The following is an 18,661-nucleotide window of genomic DNA, read 5'->3' on the forward strand; positions in this document are numbered from 1 at the left end:
GTATGGTGACCTTGCAGTAAATGGGCATGAGATCCTCAGGGGACACAGATGAAACTTGTCACTTTCATGTTGCCCACTCACATTGCAATTTGTCCTGGATTCCAGTTGTGCAAATCAATTCCAGAGATGTTCTGTGGATGAAAAAGGAGGGCATTTCTTTGTAATATATTATGAGCTGTTACTAAGAACACCTGAGATTGCTGAAAGGTTTTAGAATTTAAACAATCTAGTTTTCTTTTCCCCATTCATACTCTCTTTACGTCTTGCACTTCACCTGCCTTGGGCAGTGAAAACCAGGTCACAGCATTCAGGTTCTCATGACCCAGCAATGTCCGGGTTGCAAAGGCTACAAAGGATATGTTTCAATTAAAACAAACTGCTTTAACTGGAATTACAACATAATGAAGCACAAAGTGTCAGATTCTTTGTCATCCTGCACCTGTGCAAATTGAGTGTGAAACAAGACCAAATCAGAATGCCAGTGTTTGTATCCATTTTGCACAAGTGAAAATGAGGGCGCAAGGCGTAGGGCGATGGAGAATCAGAGGCAACCCTTAAAAAAACAAATCCAAAAAACCCCCACAAGCTAAAAAACCTCCTCTTTTTAACCAAACTGAATACTTGTATTTGTTTAGCCCCAACCTACCTGGATTGAGGAGACACTGGTTCAGTCATGTGTAACTTTCTCCTGTCTCCAATACTCACACATTCATTTTCTCTTGCTGCCACAGTCCAAACCTGCTGCTCTTCTGGAAAGCATTGGCATGGCTCGCAGTACAGATGCCCTCTCATCACAGCTGCATGATAGACTAGTTTGATGTGTACCCTGATGCCATGACAATCCCCGACCTCTGGCCAGCTGCTCCTTTGGCAGGCAGGGGCAGGGACGCATGCACATTCTCTGTTGACTGAGAGAAGAGTGTTTCATGGCACGCTACCATGTCAACAAAATCTCCTGGACTGTGCATTTTTCTCTTAACTTTCCCGCCACTGCCTAAGTGCCGGTGGGAGCACTGGCAAAGAGCAGGCCACTGGTGCTGTAGCCGCTGTGCTGGCTGGGTCTGCCCAGAACAGGTCTGGATGACATGGCTTACAACACGAGTAGCTACCAGTGTCCTGTCTACACTAAGAATAATGAGGAATGCTTGTGCAGAAGTGACCTTGTAGTGCCCTAGCTGGTGGGCTCTGACTTCCCTTAGAGCTGCGGGGTCACACACTGCCTTGCCCATCATCCCATCTCGGTAGAAGAAATGAAGGTCCCAGCTAGATGGGCTGGGGGCCCATTGTGGAAAAGGTTGAGAGCCATTTTATTGAAGCATTGTGAAGTGGAAGGTTGTGAACGTACTCCATTCCACCCCTCCTCCACCTGTAGCCAAATGTGAGTTACAAACCCTTGATTTCAGTCTCCAGCCGAGGAGTGCATCTGCAGAGTTTGATCTTGGATCTGCTTCTGAAAATGGTGTAACCATGTCGGTGCATGGATTCATGAAATGCAACAACTTACCCTGGGCCTAGGGTAAAAGCTGACTGAAGTGTAGCTCCCTCTGCAGTACCTGTGGGCTTGTTGGCTGTATTGGTGCACTTGCCTCAATCTCTACAATTTTTATATTTTTTGGCCTAATTGTACTGATCTAGCACAGAATTCTCTTCTCTAAGGTCTTTAGTGCCAGGCAATGTACTTAAACCTCCGAGTGAGCGAAGAGCACAGAGAGTGGGGGGAATGCTTATTAATTAACTAGCTCTTCACTTACGTTGATGCTTTGCATAAATGCTCTTTGGAAAACAGGAAGGACAAAAAGGTCAGGTGTGTTCACAAAGTTGGCGCATGATTGTTTGCTAGTGGCAGTGCAAACCTACCAAAAGACCTTTGCCCTCTGTCTTGTGGAAAACACAGCTGGGCCTGATTCTCTCTTGTCCTGCGCTTTGTATGAGTCATTTTCCCCGTTACAAAGCCCTGCCTTCTGATTTGCGAGTGTGTTATGCTTGCTTTGCCACTGGTGTGAAAGCACAGTAGATTTTTTGGTGCGTTCAAGGTCACACTCATGCTGTAAATATATTTTAGAGATTGGTTCATTGGACCTGACTAAAAGGAGGGAAATGGCTGTTTGATTTAGAATAAGGGGTGTGTGTGAATTCACTAAGTTGGCACTAGTGACTGTCCTTTGGCTGCCATCACGACTTACAAGTTTATTGCAACCTAGCCTCTAAGTGCCATAGAATTCCGGGTTCCCTGACTAAGAGGAAGGATGGCCCAGTGGTTAGAGCACTAGCCTGGGACTTGAGACATGGGTTCGAATCCCCTGCTCCGCCACAGACTCCCCTTGTGACAGTGGGCAGCTCACTTAGCCTCTCTGTGTCTTGGTCCCCCATCTGTACAATGGGGATACTGCCTGACGTGAGTATGAGGATAAGTATATTACAGTCTATGCGGCACTCAGTTATTACGGTACTGGGGCCATAGACGGACTCAGATGAACAGACTAGGAATATCTTGCAGATGTTCCTAGGTAGAGAACTTCAAAGCAGAGCTGAAGGTGCAGGAGAGACCTGCTCAGCTTTCCTGTAAACATAACACACACGTTTTATAAGGCTTTTTGCAATAATGTATTCAGAATTTGGGTCTTAGTGAAATTAGAAACCCTTCCCCTTGCAGAACAGCTGTTCTCCTTTGCTGAGTTTCTGCTATGGAATAATTTCATCCTACAAGAAGCAATTATCGCAGCCTGGGCCTTGTCTGTAAAACCAACTGTGTTCTTTCCATACGTGGTGATATCTGAGGGCTTGTCTTTGCAAGTATGCTAAGCAGAGGCACCTCTTTCTATTCCTTGGGAATGAAACAGGACAGTTGTAGTTTGTCTGCAGCTGTCTGCCTTGTGGAACTTTTGGAGAAGTTACACAGAAGCCATTTGTTGCCCCAGTAAAGTGATGTCCCATCAGACATCTTGGGCTCCAGAAGGCTCTGGCACAGCGTTCAGATTGTTTGGTCATTCACAAACAATAGATTTGAGGGGCACAGGTCAGATCCTCACCTGGTACACATGGGCACACCTTAAGTCAATGAAGCAGGGCCCATTTCCGTCACCTAAGTATCTGGCCCTCGATGGGATGTTGTGGGTACTGAGAATCTCCATGTGTAACCTGTCATTTTAAAAAATGAAATCTCTCCTCTTCCCAAGCCAAGGCTGCAGCAGTATCTAAAACGCCAGCAACCTCTTCTCCCGCTCCCACAAGGGGTAGGTCTTGGTTGCCATTGCAGATTGAACCCTCCCTCCTGCCTCTCGTGGCAAAATTGATCCCACTTTGCTGTCTGCTGAAACTCTTGGGAATTTCAACTGCCTGGTTGCTCAGAAGGGAAGAGGGAGCCTTCTGATCAGAGCAATGGGTTACAGGCACCTCTGGGGGCCAACATGAAGTTGGCAGGTCTAATTTTAAGCTCGCTAGCCCTGACATTGTCCCTGTAAATGGTCTTGAAATATTCAAAAGGGTACATGGTTCATATCTGTGCTCTCTTGCCCCAGCTAGGCTAGCTGCAGTTTACTTTACAAACAGGGTATGAAAACAAACCTCTGGGATATATTTTCATGGGCTGCTGAGGCTAATTCCAAATGTAGCTCTTCATAAGGAAGGCATCCTGAAGCTTGTGACAATTGAATGAATCCCTGTGGGGCTGAATGAATTGTTAAACTGAGATGCAGTAGTCTGTAATAATCTGAATTCCCTGTTGATAGGGGTTGGCCTTCTGTGGCCAGATTAGGTTTTCCACGTGACTGATACTTCAAACAGGGCTGTATTTTCTTTCTACAACACTGATTTTTACAACTCATATTTGATAAAAGCCGTTCTTTGTGAGACTGGATCACTTTGATCCACATCCATACTGGTTTTTCTTTTATCGAGATAATTTATGTCACAAAAAAAGAAACAATACATTTGTTTCATTCCTAGATAAGGGTTTCTCCTTCCCCCTTTTCGTTTAAAAAGGAAGAAGGCTTGACTTTATTTTTCCTTCAGTTTGGACTACAAACACTTTTCCACTGAGGGCTAAAGGAAGGTTAAAAATATATTCTGCATGTGCTCTGTAGAGCTTTCTGTTAGAGGCATAAAAATTCTAGTGCTGTTTATCAAAAGGTCTGTGGTTAATAATTAAAATGTTTTCCCCCAAACTGGAAGAGTTTTTGAAGTGCACATGTCAGTGCCTGGGTATCTTGCCGAAATATCTGCTCTATCTGCTTGCTGTTGCACTCAGAATACTCCCTCCCCCTGCCCAAGGCTTTTTACCAATTTAACTCAGTGCATTTTTAGTTAGTACTTTACCTAGAAAGGGCTCGATCCTGATTTCAGATTTGAAGTTGCAGCTGCCACCAACTCCGGAGCAAATGGCAGGACACATTTCTCATGGACTACGTTCTTTATTTTCTCCACTTAACCTTACTGGGAATCCTATCTGTATAGGATAGGGACACAGGTCCATGCTCAAGAGGGGACACAGGTCCATGCTTCCTAGTGAGAAATTGGAATACACAAATGAGTGAGTGTGGGAGACGGAAGATTGGGTGGGGTTTACTCCTAGTTCTGTGCTGAAAGGAGGGGAGTGCCTTGGCTGCCAACTTCCTTAAGCAGATAAAGCAATACAATTTAATAAACAGCCTTTTCAGAGAAGGTGACCTCATTGAGGAGATGTTAAATTCTGGGAGACCTAATCTGGTAGCTTTTGAAGTCTGGGATCTTTCAGAGCTTTCTAGAGCAGGCTGGTTCTGCGCTGAGTGAGATCCATAATCACAATGAATTTATACATCTTAGTTTCATTTTGAGCTCTTTAAAATGATTGAATCAAGCTTTCCATAAACCTAAGGGAAAACACCCTCCACTGCGCATTTTGTAGGAAATGAAAACTCCACTTTCTTTTTGTGCTCCTTGTGTTAATGCAACATACAAACTAACTTGGTGTTTCTAATTGGTCAGTATATTTCAGGGGGTGATCAGAGTGTTAAAAAGGCATAGGCTAAAATGCAGGGGTGGGTTATGTATATCTCTTTGTGTGCTTGTCCACACAGGTTTGCTGTTGCACAAATGTCACTGCCAGGGTGCGAAAAGCACCAGCACAAATCATTTTTTACACCAGTGCAGCGCACCAGCCTAGCTACCGCTGCACAAAACAACTCTTGAGCAGACGATTCTTGTTAACATCTCATTGTAAAAAAATGTCTGCAGACCAATCAAATGTCCTCGCTAAACAGTGGGCCTGAGTCTCTGCTGCCCTGCACTATGTGCAGGCATTTACACCCGCACAAAGTAGGAGTAATAAGCTGTCACATCGGAATACCACACTTTGCATCGAGGTGCAAGGCAGAGGAGAATCAGGCCCACTGCCTTCTAAAGAGTTGCTATTAGTAGGTTAGAGCCCAGTGTCTTGTCTATTCGCAAACCTACACCAGTTTAGTTTAAACCTATGCAAAGCCCCATCTGGAGACTCTGATTTCAGTTAAGAACGGCTTGTTTAGGTTTAGTCTAACTTTCTTCCGAATTGATTTGAGCTAAACCAAACTAAGCCTGGTTTAAACTGAAATCAGAGTGTCCACTCAGCCTCCTGCACCAGATTAACCAAGCTGGTTTAAAAGTTTACTGTGAACCAATGCAGCTGTGTGGGTAGAGAAGCTCCAAGCCAGTGGGAGCCAACATGGCTGCTGTGTCATTGAATCATCCGTTGCTTTGCTAAAGTTCCAGAGGTGGTTCCCCCTCCCTTTGCTCTACCCCGTCCACCCTTGACTTCCGTGCAGCACTCTTCCCCGACATCCTTCCACAGAGGCAGGGAAACTGACCCGTGCGTGTTGAGCCTCCAGCCATTGTTCCACCAGCACTGCCAGTGTCGGCCTAATGTGCCCCAGCGGCTAAATACTCACTCGCTGGTTTTGAATGTGAGCTGACAAAACCCCATCTCCTCGCCCTCACTAGATGAGGTGGTGATGTCACCGCCACCTCCTCCGGTTGATGACTTTAAACAATTTCAGAAGCTTACTCAATGGGTCTCACATTGGCTAAATACATGGTTCCTGGCAGAAGCATCTTTCTAAGTACCTGCTGTGCTAAGGGATCTGTTGTTAATAGTTTGTTAAAGTAGCACCCGGTCCTCCAACCAGGATTGGGACCCCATTGTGCTAGGCTCTGCACATATTCATACAGACCCTGCCCAAAAGTGCTTTCATGAGTGCTAGACCAGATGGAAGAGTGGGGAAGGGAAACTGAGGCCCAGAGAAATGATGTGACTTGCCCAAGATCACACAGCAAGCCAGTGGCAGAGCTGGGAATAGAAGCCCAGTATCCTATCTACTAGATTGTACTGCCTCCAATGGATACTTAAAAAAACACAACTGCGCAAGTTTCAGAGTAGCAGCCGTGTGAGTCTGTAGTCGCAAAAAGAAAAGGAGGACTTGTATGCTCAAATAAATTGGTTAGTCTCTAAGGTGCCACAAGTACTCCTTTTCTTTTTGCGACTACTGGACAAGACTTTGTTAGGTATGCTATAGCTTACTGTTTGGCGTGGGACAACGAGGTGGCTGGTTCTGAGCTAATTTCTGCACTGACTTGAACCCCTCTGCCAGTCCCATTGATTGCAGAGTTTGGCCTATTGTGCATTCACCTACAACTGGGGAGCATAGCTGCTGCTGTTTTACATGGACACGTCGTGGCCAGGCCGCTATTCAGATCCCTGCAGAATTCCCTAGAGGTTTTTCCAGTCTCTCCAGCACACATACGAATGTATCACTACCAAATGAATAATTAATGCTGCTGTAAATCTTTTATGCTTGCTCCAGTTTACCTAGGAGTGTCTGTGGGAGAGTGTTTAAAGCTGCTCTGTGTTTTTCTGCCGCTGTTCATTAAATGTGTAGGGAGTGTTCTCGCTTGTAATAAAGTCATCTGGCTGGGAATGAGGCCGGGGTGGGGGGGGGGAGTTGTCCTTGCCAAGCCAGGCTCCTGAGTTCTCTTGAAGCCAAGACATAAGAGTTGACAGGACTGCTGGAAAAGGCTCCTTCCATCTCATCAGTCATGGTGCAGGCCGGTGGATAGTGAGTTTTGGTGTGGGTTAGGGTGGTGTGGGTGGAGAGAGGGACACTTTAAAAATATTAACATGTTTGGCTGGAGTTTCCCTGTTTACCTTGTCGGGGACTGAGTGTAGATGAGTCTGAGAGAGGGGAGGATCTGGGGAAGTGGGAGAAATGGAGCAGCACCAGGGCAGGTTGCTTGGCTGGGCCAGTGTGCTGTTCCCTCATGTGTTCTAAGCCCCTTAGCAGCCACTTCATGGTTCAGTAAGGATACTTGTGTGCGCATTCCAATAAAGCTTTCTCTGGCAGTGGGATAGTTGTCTTGAGTGATAAAGGGGTTCTACTGTATTCCAACTGCAGCTGTAATTACCTTCACTGTAGCAGCATCTTAGACATGCTGCTGTTTTTTAAAGGTGGAATTGTGATGGCGGGGGGGGGGCGGATGTGTGTGGCTTTATTTACACATGTAGGGAGATACACACCACCTCCAGGTTGTAGTTTGCCCACAATAGAATCTGAGATTTGGTGCTGAAAGGAACACCTGTTCTTCTTGGTGATCTCGTTGCTGTAGGTGGACAAACATAACTATTTATAAAAAGAAAAGGAGTACTTGTGGCACCTTAGAGACTAACCAATTTATTTGAGCATAAGCTCAAATAAATTGGTTAGTCTCTAAGGTGCCACAAGTACTCCTTTTCTTTTTGCGAATACAGAGTAACACGGCTGTTACTCTGATAACTATTCATGTAGGGAAAAAAAGGGTCTTTCCAAAGACAGGCTCGTGAGCTTGTGCTGTCGATCCAGGGATGCCTTTCAGAAGGCAGCTTTCACTTTTCACCTGATAAACAATGTATTTTGGGATAAAAATGTTTTATTTCCTAAATATACACTCAGGGAAGATGTGTGTTAACTGTAACATAGAACTTTGACAGGTTTCAGAGTAGCAGCCGTGTTAGTCTGTATTCGCAAAAAGAACAGGAGGACTTGTGGCACCTCAGAGATTAACAAATTTTATTTGAGCATAAGCTTTCGTGAGCTACACCTCACTTCATCAGATGCATGCAGTGGAAAACTGAGTTTTCCACTGAATGCATCCGATGAAGTGAGCTGTAGCTCATGAAAGCTTATGCTCAAATAAATTTGATAGAACTTTGGAATATAAGGCTTGAAAAATACCAAGCTGCTCAGCTATAAGATATTTTAAACTATGGGGAAGTCTCTTGAAAATCAAATGGAAGGGAGGCTGCGATACGTTTGCTTGTATCTCTTGCTAACCAAATTAATTGTTCCCCAGGCTGCTGAACTGCAACTCATAAGTGATCAAACAAGAAACCTGACTCTGAATAAACAGGGAATGAAATTTGAATTAAATGTGTTCAATTCAGGTTATATGCCAGGTTAAATAGTTTACAAGTTAATCTTGCAGCTGTATTACAGTCTTTTTTAAAAAAAAACAGCCGTGTTACTCTGTATTCGCAAAAAGAAAAGGAGTACTTGTGCATTGTCGTCATAGACTTTTAACACTAGGTATTTTTGACAAGAGTAGAACAACTTCCTGGTTTTCTAAAGTAATGAGACCATTACAATTAGGCAGAACATTAATCTACTGTGTATGTCTTCAACTTGACAAATAGACAAACACTGCACAGGGCATGGCCAGCATTCCAGCCTTTATTATCTATTTACTTTTGTTTGCTTTCTCACAGCTGTAACACTACTTAAACAGACTTTTTGCACAATGTGTATTAATAATTTGACGTGGAGAGCTTCCCAATGTAGGGTCTCAACACCAGAGAGGGACCTCGGACAGGGCTGTTCCCATTTTGCACGAAGCTGAAGAGGCTTTCCCAAGTGCACATGGGAAAGCTATGGAAGAAAAGATCTTAGTTTAAGATCTGGTTTTTACCCAAAAGCCCTTTGACAGAGCCAACCAGGAAGTGCATCAGACTTGCCTGCAAGATCTCATGGGGCTGGTAGAGTTGCTTTAGTTAATTTGTTCCTCTCCGATGGATGCCAGTGGTCACGGTGAACAGTTGCTCCATGTCCACTTTCATGTCTACGCGGGTCCTGCGGGGCCTGCTGCCATAATAGCGGGAGCAGGATTAAAGAATTGTCCCTTGCAGGGCTCTATTCTAGAGTATGTGCAGAAAGATCTCTAGGAAGTAGGTCTAGGAGAAGTTTTGGTGGTGCGGGAACTCACCTAGTCTATCTAATGGCTCTCGGGTGAAATGAGTGATCACCTTTTTCTGTCTAAAGAAAAGGAGTACTTGTGGCACCTTAGAGACTAACCAATTTATTTGAGCATGAGCTTTCGTGAGCTACAGCTCACTTCATCAGATGTTTACCGTGGAAACTGCAGCAGACTTTATATACACACAGAGAATATGAAACAATACCTCCTCCCACCCCACTGTCCTGCTGGTAATAGCTTATCTAAAGTGATCAACAGGTGGGCCATTTCCAGCACAAACCCAGGTTTTCTCACCCTCCACCCCCCCACACAAATTCACTCTCCTGCTGGTGCTAGCCCATCCAAAGTGACAACTCTTTACATAGTCAAGTCGGGCTATTTCCTGCATAGATCCAGGTTTTCTCACATCCCCCCCACCCCCATACACACACAAACTCACTCTCCTGCTGGTAATAGCTCATCTAAACTGACCACTCTCCAAGTTTAAATCCAAGTTAAACCAGAACATCTGGGGGGGGGGGTAGGAAAAAACAAGAGGAAACAGGCTACCTTGCATAATGACTTAGCCACTCCCAGTCTCTATTTAAGCCTAAATTAATAGTATCCAATTTGCAAATGAATTCCAATTCAGCAGTTTCTCGCTGGAGTCTGGATTTGAAGTTTTTTTGTTTTAAGATAGCGACCTTCATGTCTGTGATTGCGTGACCAGAGAGATTGAAGTGTTCTCCGACTGGTTTATGAATGTTATAATTCTTGACATCTGATTTGTGTCCATTTATTCTTTTACGTAGAGACTGTCCAGTTTGACCAATGTAGATGGCAGAGGGGCATTGCTGGCACATGATGGCATATATCACATTGGTGGATGTGCAGGTGAACGAGCCTCTGATAGTGTGGCTGATGTTATTAGGCCCTGTGATGGTGTCCCCTGAATAGATATGTGGGCACAATTGGCAACGGGCTTTGTTGCAAGGATAAGTTCCTGGGTTAGTGGTTCTGTTGTGTGGTATGTGGTTGTTGGTGAGTATTTGCTTCAGGTTGCGGGGCTGTCTGTAGGCAAGGACTGGCCTGTCTCCCAAGACTTGTGAGAGTGTTGGGTCATCCTTTAGGATAGGTTGTAGATCCTTAATAATGCGTTGGAGGGGTTTTAGTTGGGGGCTGAAGGTGACCGCTAGTGGCGTTCTGTTATTTTCTTTGTTAGGCCTGTCCTGTAGTAGGTAACTTCTGGGAACTCTTCTGGCTCTATCAATCTGTTTCTTTACTTCTGCAGGTGGGTATTGTAGTTGTAAGAAAGCTTGACAGAGATCTTGTAGGTGTTTGTCTCTGTCTGAGGGGTTGGAGCAAATGCGGTTGTATCGCAGAGCTTGGCTGTAGACGATGGATCGTGTGGTGTGGTCAGGGTGAAAGCTGGAGGCATGCAGGTAGGAATAGCGGTCAGTAGGTTTCCGGTATAGGGTGGTGTTTATGTGGCCATTGTTTATTAGCACTGTAGTGTCCAGGAAGTGGATCTCTTGTGTGGACTGGACCAGGCTGAGGTTGGTGGTGGGATGGAAATTGTTGAAATCATGGTGGAATTCCTCAAGGGCTTCTTTTCCATGGGTCCAGATGATGAAGATGTCATCAATATAGCGCAAGTAGAGTAGGGGCTTTAGGGGACGAGAGCTGAGGAAGCGTTGTTCTAAATCAGCCATAAAAATGTTGGCATACTGTGGGGCCATGCGGGTACCCATAGCAGTGCCGCTGATCTGAAGGTATACATTGTCCCCAAATGTGAAATAGTTATGGGTAAGGACAAAGTCACAAAGTTCAGCCACCAGGTTAGCCGTGACATTATCGGGGATAGTGTTCTTGACGGCTTGTAGTCCATCTTTGTGTGGAATGTTGGTGTAGAGGGCTTCTACATCCATAGTGGCCAGGATGGTGTTATCAGGAAGATCACCGATGGATTGAAGTTTCCTCAGGAAGTCAGTGGTGTCTCGAAGGTAGCTGGGAGTGCTGGTAGCGTAGGGCCTGAGGAGGGAGTCTACATAGCCAGACAATCCTGCTGTCAGGGTGCCAATGCCTGAGATGATGGGGCGCCCAGGATTTCCAGGTTTATGGATCTTGGGTAGTAGATAGAATATCCCAGGTCGGGGTGTTCCAGGGGTGTGTCTGTGCGGATTTGATCTTGTGCTTTTTCAGGAAGTTTCTTGAGCAAATGCTGTAGTTGCTTTTGGTAACTCTCAGTGGGATCATAGGGTAATGGCTTGTAGAAACTCGTGTTGGAGAGCTGCCGAGCAGCCTCTTGTTCATATTCCGACCTATTCATGATGACAACAGCACCTCCTTTGTCAGCCTTTTTGATTATGATGTCAGAGTTGTTTCTGAGGCTGTGGATGGCATTGCGTTCCGCATGGCTGAGGTTATGGGGCAAGTGATGCTGCTTTTCCACAATTTCAGCCCGTGCACGTCGGCGGAAGCACTCTATGTAGAAGTCCAGTCTGCTGTTTCGACCTTCAGGAGGAGTCCATCTAGAATCCCTCTTTCTGTAGTGTTGGCAGGGAGACCTCTGTGGATTAGTATGTTGTTCAGAGGTATTTTGGAAATATTCCTTGAGACGGAGACGTCGAAAATAGGATTCTAGGTCACCACAGAACTGTATCATGTTCGTGGGGGTGGAGGGGCAGAAGGAGAGGCCCCGAGATAGAACAGCTGCTTCTGCTGGGCTGAGAGTATAGTTGGATAGGTTAACAATATTGCTAGGTGGGGTGAGGGAACCATTGCTGTGGCCCCTTGTAGCATGTAGTAGTTTAGAAAGTTTAATGTCTTTTTTCTTTTGTAGAGATTGACTGCGTGTTTTCCTCCACTCATGTGGTCAGACATTTGCTATTTATCAATCAATGTTTGTCATTCTGGTAGCATAAGGCACAATAAAAGTCTAGAGGTGAAGAAAAGGAAAAAATGTTCTGATGAATTTTAGGTTTGATTGAAGGGATGCACTTATCTAATAGAGCAGCTTTGAAATAAAGATGTTGCCAGTGCTAGCTTTCATCTGCTGCTGTTTTGCTGGCTGATCAAGTGCCCTGAAGAATATCACTCCGGTGTTCCAGGTCCGTTACAGAGAGGCTGATTGGGTTTTCCCCTCTTTGCTGGTTTAGTTCTCTTCTGTTCATTTGTCCCTTTGCAGCAGTTATTCTTGTAAGTTATTGGTTTTTGGCTAACAGGTTTTTTTATACATGATGGAAACTAAACTGTGTTGGATCACCTGGTTGGTGAGGTTCTCCAAAGTATCCCCCCACCATTCATGTTTCATTTGATGCATGAAATCTGGGTAAATAGAATTGTTTGGTTTCACTTCTATTCAAGACAGAATTCCTGATTCCTGGCTCTCTGAAAGGTTTGCACAGGATACACTATTCTGACAATTTAAATGGCACGAGAGCATTCTCAGAAAGAACGAAACAATTTAGTGTCTGAAATGGCTGTGCATTTCACACACGCACCAGAGTTGTTGCCTTGACCAACATTCAGATCCCTTTTTAGAAGAAATATAGCCATTAAAGAAGTTTGTTTCACAATCCAGATTGTGGTTATGGAGGCTTTGGTGGCAACTGTGACTGTGTTAAAGGTGCAATAAGATTAAAGTCTTCTAGTTTTGGTCTTGAATATTTCTTGAAAAAGGTACTTGGCATTATAAATCTCTGCATGGTTTTATTTCCTAAGGTGCTTCTGGGTTAATATGTGATGTAGATCTTAAATTAGTATGCCTTCTAAAAAAAAATCACTTTTTCAGATGGCAAGTCAGTTAACTAAAAAGGGTTAAAAATGCAGCATATGTAAAAAGGATTCTGTACTCCTGAGACATTTAAACAGAGGAAGCAGTTGCAGTTCTTATTTCCAGGAATGCTGCTGTTTGCAGTTCAGGGGGTTCGGCCACGGAGCTAGTCGATTCCAGCTGATCTTTCAGCTGTATATACAGGAGTGTGTGTTTATCATCTTGGAATACTAGCATTGACCTTTCCTCCTCGGTGTGTGAACCAAGATGTGGGAGTCAATAATTATGAGGAATTAGTGTTGAAAATTGGACCTGTTTATACATAATCATTAATAGATCTTCAGGCCTCACCCTAAGGTTAATACATTTTGGGCTGCATTTAAGTACATTGCGTTGTAATAGGGTTACCACCTCTGATAGGAATCCTAGTCAGTTCTCTAAAACAGCAAAAGCAGCTCACTTTAACTCCTCTCTTTACGATGCCATTTGTCTTGTTTCTTTCGACTGAAAGCAGGTCTTCACTGGGCGTCCGGCCCCGGGGGCGAGGGTGTTCAGAAGCTCTTTGCTGAAAGGATTAGTTACAAGCTGCAGTATACGTTCCTTTCAGTCAGGTTCCTGCACACTCCATCCTTGTGTACACAGCCTGGGTGGCTGTTTGAGTTGGCTGGGCCTCCATGTCGTAGGTACTAGCACCCTGCGCTCCAGGGGGATGCTGGGTCACTCACGTTGCGACGTGAAGACTTGAATGGCTCAGAATGAAGGGCTGGCGGTGACCAGCAGAGATCAAAGTGTTAGCTCTGTGTATCAGTGGGTATCCACAAAAACAGCGAGGAGTCTGGTGGAACCTTTATTTGTGGATGTCTGCACTCTGTGTGGATGTCTGCGCTTGTCGTGAAGCTCGGAGTTGTCCTGTTAGCAGTAAGGCCTAGGGAGTGAAGCCCGTGATACGCTTCCTTGGGTAACTTGCTCACACAGTTTACAAACAATGAGGCTACTTCTGAAAGTAGCTCCAGCGTAGATATTCACAGCCCAATCCTCTGAGGGCCGTCAGAGCATCATGCAAGAGCAGGTCCTAAGTCTTTTAGCCTCTAGTTTACACACAATCCATCTTTCTCTTTCAGAAGCTTGCCATGGCTCATCTTCTCCTGAGATAGCCTGAGTTACAGAGACCACGCTCCTAAGGCCGGAGGGAATGACATGCTACAGCAAGCCATATATTGTATGTACCTGCGAAGGCCCTTTCTGTCAGTATTATGGTATAAACTCTAGTATCTGCAGAGGTAAAATCTCCACCCTTCTGCATCTCATGAGACTAAAAAATGGAATGCAGGTCTCTTCAACTGCATGTAGTGAAAGACATTATAATCCTCCATAATTAGGCAACATAGTTGAGGTAACTGTTGCATCTTAAGTTTTCAGCAAGTTTATGTAATGCTTCTGTGGATTCTGAACCTGAGCCACGGGTATGGGCCACGCTCTGCCCTCAAATGCCTGAAGGATTCCAACCCCTGCCGCTCTGGCTCTGTTGAGGGGAATTATTTTGTTGGGCTTGCAGCCAAATGTTTTAGGAGGTTAATACAAATGAGTCTGTCTTACAATGAGGAGAAATGTAAAGCTTCATACTAAAATATTTAAACATGATGCTAATGTGGGGGATGATGATGATGATCATTTTTAACTAACTTTGTTAAAAATTGTAATTGACAGGTTGTTCGTAGCCCAGTAGGAGTTAATATTTCCCTCTGGAGTTTTAACTGCTGTTCAGATAAACAGGAGTAAAATTGGAAGATGTTAAAAGATGGTTATAATAAATTCAGTGTATGCTTATACTTGGCTCTCAGTCTAAGGGGGCAGCATAGACCAGAGTGCTGGAAACTCCTGGCTACATTGCTGGCTATTTTGCTGACTCACTTCAGGAACTTGGGCCAGCTACTTTGACCCATATTTTCAAAGTGGCCTGTGATTTTTTGGGTCCCCAACTTGACACCTTGGCTTTGAATTTTTTCAGAAGTGGCGAGTATCCTACATCTCCAGCTGATGTCCGTGGTTGTGCAGCAGTGCTGCATGGGCATTCTGTGACAGACAGAAAAATGAAATTAACCAGTGCAGGTAAAATCCCAGTGAGCGTAGGCTTAGTTATAGCTAAGTATTCTGCACTGAAATTTGCACATGAAGAGCCGAGAACTCCGCACCAAAACATCTGCACTCCAGGCCCGACAGAGATGCAGCATGCAAAGCATGCTGTCTCCAGGCAGCAGACTTGCCTTTGTGTCTAATTGGTAATGTTTCTCTGTGAGCCTTTAATTTGGTTTTGATTTGGGTTTGCTCATTGAGTTGACTGGTGTCCTTGTTTTGCTGCGTTCAGGAGTGCCCCACTGATCAGTGACAAACGGGGCTCTTCTTTGTGTATTGTCTGGCTGTTTTCAGCGGTAGCCCAGCATTGTGCTTTTGGCTCACAATGTGGGAATTGTGAAGGAACGCCGTTCCTGACCGTCCTGGCAGCCAGGGGATGGCACTTGTTTCCAGGCTTGGGAATCAGACCTGCACGGAACATGTTCGCTGACCTTTCACAACGGGCAGAAAGGTAGGTGTTTTGAATTTTAGCTGACAGGAGCCAGCCACGTTACTATAGGCATCTGCCTTGTTTCAGTTTTGTCCTTGTTGTAAGTTGCTTTCTTTACTTTTGTGTTAAGCAGCATACAGTTCAGCAAAGGGGTTACTGCTTACATTTCAAATGTGTTCATTTTCCAGCTCTTCTGTTTTAAGCCAAACTCTGCCTCCTCCCTTTCCCTGGGAGGACTTCGTCTAGTGGAAAATGACCTGTACTGGTTGTGCTGCAGTCTCTAGACACAGCGGGCTACATTTCACGCCCAGCTCTGAATTTCTGGCTCAGTTGCACTCATGGCTGTTGTGGGCTGCTGGTGTGTGAATTTTGTAGTGCGGGTGTGACTAGGGGAAAGCCAGTAGAATGTGGCATTACTGAGCGTGACACAAAGGCTTTCCTCTCAATGCCCTTTTTTAGTGAGTCAAGGTGTGTTATTTGTGTGACAGTTAGCACTGGAGTGCCCAGCCCAGGTCAGAGCCGAACAGGCACACAGTGAGGGACAGCGCCTGCCAGAAGAGCACACCATCGAAACAAACAAGACAAACGAAGGATTGCTGTCCCCATTTCGCAGGGGGGCGGCGAGCACAGAGAGAGTCCGTGACTTTCCTAAGGGGAAAGAGAACATTAAGTGGTAGTGTTGGACTGTGTTAGTGTTCTCTGTGAAATCAGAAGTGTATTGCAGAAAGCAGGTTTTCTTGGGCTAATCAAAAGATTTTTTTCTTTTCCCCCTAACCTTAGTATAACCATAATTTAATAAATTTGTATTACAGTAACATCCAGAGGCTACAGCTGGGAGCAGGGCCCCATTGTGCTAGGCATTGTATGTACACAGAGTTTGCAGATGCTGAGGTTTTATGGTACTGGGGCTTGGAAGGGTTTGCATGCCAATTTCTCCCCAGTTTTACAGGGTTTAATGGCTGGTCCCTGGTAGTTCTGAGAGAACCAAGCCCAGTGACCAGCACCAGGAGTCCAATATCGGCTCCCATCCCACTCGCCTCATCTTCCCACTTCCTTAGTACTGTTTTAATCCAGCATTATCGACATAATTTCCTGTACCAGGCAGTTAATCCACAGACTTCAGCAGCTGTGTAAGGAGCTCTGCCTCTCCTGGCTAAGGAAACTGCTGTTTCCATCTCTTGCCTTGACTGTTTAAAAAACCCCCAATGTCTTGGCAAGGGTTTCTCGTCCATGTGAACTGGAGCAGGGAGATGCAGCAGCTGCCCTTCTGAATCCGACTCCAAAGCCACAGCGGGTTTGGCTTGGTCTTTTAGGTAGATAGGCTGTTCTGGAGACGAACAAATGGGTCTGAGACTCTAAAATGGAGGGAGAGAAAATGTTACAAACCTCCCGGTAACATGCCCTGCAACAAACCAAGCAGCTTAATCAGAGGCATGTTGCCTGGTTGCTGATGGAATTTTACAGATTTACTCCCGGGATGCTTCATGTGCAGATAAATGTATTACAGAATCGTAGCCTTACTCCTCTGTCCAGTCACACAGCACGTCTGAGAGTTCATTGCCAGGGCTGTCTGTCGTATCCCTCAGCCTCCCTCCTTTATGCATCTTAGCTAGGATTTTTCAAAGGCACTCCAAGGAGTTAGGCACCCACTGCATAAACTTTAAGGGCAGAAGGGACTGCTCTGATCATTTAGCCTGGCTCCTGGATAGCACAGGCCAGAGAAATGGAAATGCACCCAGTGATTCCTGCAATGGAGAGAATTACTCCCCCCTCATGGCTTGTGTCTGAGTGAAGAGCATTTCTTAGTTTGGGTGGGTCTCTGATTGGTCCTGGCCGGTCCAGGTTATCTAAAAGCACTGATGGTTTATCTGTGGTGCTCAAGGACCGGCATACCCTGCTGGTAGGATTGGGGGCCTCTGAACTGGTACAAGATGAGGTCTCGGCCCCTATTTAGGAATGGAACTACAGCCCCGACAATGCAGCGGAGTGGCTGTTTGCTTGTATGGGTGTGGCGCTCAGAGGCCCACGGTCAGGAATCACAGCCTGTCCCGGGGGCTGCCGGGAGATAGTGCCTTAGAAATCGCACAGCAGAGATAGGTGTAAAAACTGCCCCCTCCCCCCAGTGAGAGCAGGTCGCTGGGCAATGGCCAGCAGGGAGCCAGTGGCCCTCTTGCCTTGCTGTGTCCGGTGCGGCTGCTCTGACATGACATGGAAAGTGGTGCTGTAATGGGGAACAATTATTGCCTTCGGACGCTTGCACCTTTCTCTGCCTCTTCAAACAAAGGCCTGAAGTATCTGTTCACACCCCTGGTGGCTTTGTTACTCTGGCCTCCAATCCAACTAAAAATACCTCATGCTGTCTGGCCCTGGGGCATGAGTGGGACGAGATGTGGGTGCACAGCAGGTGACCTGTAGTGGGGAACGTAACGTATCCTGGACAAGACCAAAGAGCCAAAACAAAAGCTCTCCGGCCAGCAACTCTGAAAGGAGCTTCCCGTGCACTGCAGTTTCTTATGCAATTGGAGTCCTGCGGCTCCAGCGGGGTCCGTGGGCATGCCTCTGGGTGTGTGCACAGGGCAGGGAATGGGATCCTGGGAACTACCATCCTGGAGCAGACCCATGCTATCCCGTCTTCCAGCTGGCGCAGGAGGAGGGGAGACTTCCGGTTCCTCAGAGGTCTCTGAGCCAGTGACTTACGTGAAAAACTGAGCTCTGAGTGTAGGGTGTCATGACAGCACCTAGCTGGAGATTCCCAGCCCCTTTCCCTCCCTGGTAAAGGGCCAGCAGGCTGGGCTTTGCCCATGGCCTTGGCTAGTCAGTGTCCGTTCTAGATGTGTGCTCCCTGGACTAATCTGTGTCAGTGTCCATTGCAGGGCTTCCTGCACCTTCCTCCAATGCAGCCGGTACTGGCCACTCTTGGAGATGGGATATGAGACTAGATGAGCCTGCTGGGTGGAGCTAACCCGGCAGCTCCATGTTTGGAAGAGAACTGCCCAGAACGCGTAGCTGGGGTTGGACCTGGCCCCCCACTCCTCACTGCACCCCATAGGGAGCTGGTTTTACTTCCAGGAATGTTCTTTATATACTGGTTACATTTCATTGCCTAGAGACGC

General features: G+C 45.9%; 1 protein-coding gene across 4 annotated transcripts in view; it reads left to right on the forward strand.

The window, feature by feature from the left end:
* Nucleotides 1–18,661, forward strand: part of SIPA1L3 (signal induced proliferation associated 1 like 3) — a 116,023-nt gene that overhangs the window by 20,494 nt on the left and 76,868 nt on the right. Inside the window, exons 2-3 of one of the 4 annotated variants that reach the window (XM_048832859.2) lie at nucleotides 14,107–14,204; nucleotides 15,413–15,569. The exons of 1 other annotated variant lie outside the window; for it this stretch is intronic. The gene's annotated coding sequence lies outside the window, so the exon portion shown is untranslated. Of the gene's footprint in view, nucleotides 1–7,046; nucleotides 7,065–14,106; nucleotides 14,205–15,412; nucleotides 15,570–18,661 lie in introns of those variants that run through there. 2 more of the 4 variants (XM_048832861.2, XM_048832858.2) reach the window with 2 other exon arrangements.

This window comes from Caretta caretta, chromosome 23, assembly GCF_965140235.1.
Source record: "Caretta caretta isolate rCarCar2 chromosome 23, rCarCar1.hap1, whole genome shotgun sequence".
Classification (NCBI taxonomy): domain Eukaryota; kingdom Metazoa; phylum Chordata; order Testudines; family Cheloniidae; genus Caretta; species Caretta caretta.